The following is a 4,200-nucleotide window of genomic DNA, read 5'->3' on the forward strand; positions in this document are numbered from 1 at the left end:
AATGTAGAAAATGGGTACAATTTGAGGAGCATTCTGTTCCAGGCATTAGTGTCTTTGGTTTTTGGTAACAATGAGACTGTAAGTGGATCTTCTTGACACTGTGCTCTGCTGTTCTGACAAGGATGCAGAAAGGTTAAGGCTGATAAACGAGAAACCTGTGTCATGTCACCTGTCTTAACTGCTGGGTTTTCACATCCTGCCACCTTCCCCTTGTAAGGTTGATCAAAACCCTTTTGAAGATGAAGGGATTGTATCAAGATTTCCTGATGCTGAAAATATTAAGTCAGTCTTACACCATGGTTTGATGTATGGATGGTTGGCTCTGAATTAAACCATCCACCTTTGGTTTGTACAACAGTATTAGTACATAGGTGTAGACTCATAAATGTTCAAATGTTCTGTGTTAGAGTTGTGTTTAGGTTCTAAAACTTTTTTAAAAGCAAAAACCCAGTGCTCAACTTTCACCCCTGAGCACGCTCAGTGAGACTGGCCATGCGAGCATTTATAGTGCCATGCTCTTTAAGCCTATATTTTCTTGTATAAATGTTTACCTATTTGTCTTCACCAGTGTACAATTCATTTTTTATTTTGGTGAGGGTGTCGTAGGATACCTGCCATTTAAGAAAATGAAATGTTAAAATCAGTGCACAAGAAATAGGCTGGTTTGAGCCCAGCACCACACTGAAGTGGCCTCCTGCTTTTGGAGTGAAGAAGCCTTATTCCGTCCACTTTTCCTCTTGCTCCCACACAAAAAGACAGCAATGGAAAAGCTCTTTCCCCCTTTGCTTGCCCAAGGGGATTTGAGAGCTGGCCAAGGAAAATACTTGTAAGGAATGGTGCTTTCTGTGTCAGTCCTGAACAGTGCCTGGTCTGGAAGTGTACAGTGATGGACACCTCAGAAACACGTATGGCAGGTTGCTCTCAGGAAAAACAGAAGCCTGGATTATCCATGTGGCAGCTCTGCTAGGGAGATGACAGCTCTGAACTGCCTTCCACCTGCTTGACCAGATCAGTCATGAGGGTGTCCAGATACATATATGATTTGTAGATGGAAGGAAGTGAGTTTTCTGCTTAGTGTTACCTTTGTCCTTGAGCTGCATAAACTGAACAGTAGGTAATCAGATTTCACAGAACCAATCTGACTGCTGGCTTGGTTCATAGTTTATATCATCCTTTGCTGTGAGTGCCTTTTGGTCTGAAAAATTGGGATGTTTCATAATACCCACAGCTAGGACATACTCTATATATTGTCCTCACTTTACATTAAAAGGATTGTGTTTGATCACTAGGGTTTGTCGATACTGGATTGTTTCCACTGTGAGTTTCTTAAAACGTTGTCTCTGCATAATAAAGCCACTCGTGTTAGAGAACCTTTGAACAAGAAAGTTTTGTAGGTGAAGTACTGCATATTGTTATAATATCTATACAAAAGAAGCCCTGGGTGTCAATTTAAGATTTGCACAATATCTGTTTTCCATATGTTAACACCCACAAATACACTAAATTGTTATTTTCTGCTGGGTTTTTGGAACCTTGGAAGTTATGTGTTTGTTTTGTTTCGTTACATCTATTTCTCCGAAGCAGATTTGTATGGCATTCAGTACAAAGACTTCAGAATAAGTCTCTGTGTTACACTCTGTTGCCTCTTGGCTATATAGCTTACGAGTGCAAATCGTTGAACTCCAACAAAATATTGTAGAGAACAAACCATAATGGGCTAAAATAAAATTTTAAAAAAGAGTTACAGCCAGGGTGTGAGAAACCAAGAGCGTGAGACACTAGAGACATCACTCTCTGCCCCTTCACCTTCCTGATTGCTGGGACTCTATCATTGGCCCTAGAGCTTCTGGTCCTGCCGTATTCCTGCTGAGCTTGGATCCACACAGCTCTGCACTCGCTGGCCTGTGATCTTCCTGCATTCTGCGTCATTGCGTGTGGCTATGTATGTTACCGTGAATACTGACACAGAAGAGCAGGGCTTTCCGGTCCCTAAGGCATTTAACGCACACGTGGAGAAATTAACCTTAGAAGCCCTTCTGCAGAAGGCAGATCACTTACGTACGACCGAGTCTGGCAAGGTGGAGAGCTTTGAACTACTTTGTGACCATAAGGAAAAGTTTAAAGAAGAAATAGAGTTTATTTGGCGGCTAACTCGTGCTTACACGGACATGTATGATTTATCTACAAATGTACAAGAAAAGAAACATTATGCTAATATTGGAAAAACGTTGGGTGAAAAAGGTGTTATGAAAGCACCCACGAATGGATATTGTCATATGTGGTTTGCAATTTTGTGCGGCTATGTATCTGAGTTTGAGGGTTTGCAAAACAAAGTCAACTATGGCCATCGCTTCAAGGAACATCTTGATAAAGCAATCCAATTACTACCTGAAGAACCCCATTTGTATTACCTCAAAGGAAGATACTGCTATACTGTCTCAAAACTTAACTGGATTGAGAAAAAAATGGCTATTACTCTGTTTGGAAGAGTACCAACATCAACCGTTGGAGAAGCTTTGCACAATTTCCTTAAGGCTGAAGAACTGCATCCTGGTTATTCCAAGTCCAATTATTTATATTTGGCAAAGTGCTCTATAGATCTTAATAAAAAGAAGGATGCTGTGGAGTTCTGTAAATTGGGATTGTCACTTTCTTCAGTTACCAAGAGGATAAAGAAATACAGAAAGCAACAGAAAATATTATCACCTCCTTGAAGAGATAAATAAAAGAACTTACTCTCCAAAAAAAAAAAAAAAAAAGAGTTACAGCCAGAGAAAAGCACAAAGACATCTCCACCATGTCCTATAGGGTCGAACTGATGTCATTGAGTCTGTTTGGCTAGTTCTCTTGGTTCATATTTTACATTGTTATTTTTGATATTACCATCTTCATGCTATTTTTCTTTACCAGATTGTTTCTTTACTTGCATTTCTGGAAACCTTCACTTATGTTGAATGTTTCTGAATTATTTTCTTTAGATTTACTTTTTAAAAAACCCCTGGAGGCACTTCTTGTTAGTGGAATTGGAGATTTCACATGATTGCAACTGAAATTAAGTATCAACTAATACAGATACCCTTCCAACTGAGTAACCTTCCAGAGCAGCATACTGAGGCAGGGGCAGTCTGGGAAAAACCACTCCATGTGGACAAGTCCTGTCTCTTTGGGGGAAAACAATAGCTGTCCACCATAGTAGAATTCCCTTAGTGAATCAACATGCCGGGAGGAAGTACATTTGCTCTCACGGAGAAATCAATACACTGGAATAAATTTTCAGAGAGATAAAGAAACAAAAGCCCAGAATTCCAAGATACACAGAACGGCCATGAGAACAGGGTTTTATGACTTTATTTTGCAGCCTGAAGTCCCCTGATTATCAAAGCCAGAACACAAGTCTTAAAATCATGATTTTCTGGCCCCTCATGGAAGAATTGAAAGGATTTCAACAAATATATTGTTTATATGGAATACCAAGGTGCCCACCATGCAGGCCTGGCAAAGATAATCACACCGAAGGGTGGACAGCCAGACAGAACTGACAATGTGGATGCCACCTCATAGCCAGTCCTGTTCAGCAGGTAGCTATGGGGCAGGCAGGTGTCTTTTTGCAAGACCATAAAACGAAGAAATCAATGACCGTAAAGGAGCATCGCCACTTGGCCAACACTGACAGACATCGCACTCCCACACACTGGGATGTTGAGGATTTGGAGCGAACATATTGGAAGAGCTGCCTGTACCATTCTCCCATTTATGGGGCTAAGGTATGCGGCTCCTTATTTGGTGAAAAGACAGAGCATTGGAACCTCACACACCTGGGGACGATCCAGGGTCTCCTGGAGCAGGAGTGTGGAGTTGTTGTCAAAGGCGTCAATCCCCACTCCCTGTACTTTGGCCTGTGGAAGACCACCTCCGCTTGGCACACGTAGGACAAGGACCTGTACAGCATCACCCACCTGCACTTCAAGGAGCACAACACTTGGTATGCGGTGCCCCCTGAGCAAGGAGCCCGCCTGGAAAAGCTCCCTGGCAGTTCTAGTGTCTGCGAGAGAACTTCCTGTGGCACAAGGTGGCCCTCATCTCACCCAGCCTCCTCAGGGAAAATGCATTCCCTTTGGTCGGATCACCCAGGAAGCAGGCGCGTTCATGGTCACATTCCCCTAGGGCTCCCACGCTGGCTTCCATCGCGGTTTCAACTGT

The 4,200-nt window shown here is 42.4% G+C and overlaps 1 pseudogene; it reads left to right on the forward strand.

Annotated features, from left to right (window-relative positions):
* The first annotated feature begins 1,940 nt into the window (after window positions 1–1,940).
* LOC142427610 (regulator of microtubule dynamics protein 2 pseudogene) lies at window positions 1,941–2,722 on the forward strand (annotated as a pseudogene).
* Window positions 2,723–4,200: the final 1,478 nt, after the last annotated feature.

This window comes from Tenrec ecaudatus, chromosome 15, assembly GCF_050624435.1.
Source record: "Tenrec ecaudatus isolate mTenEca1 chromosome 15, mTenEca1.hap1, whole genome shotgun sequence".
NCBI classification, from domain to species: Eukaryota; Metazoa; Chordata; class Mammalia; order Afrosoricida; family Tenrecidae; genus Tenrec; species Tenrec ecaudatus.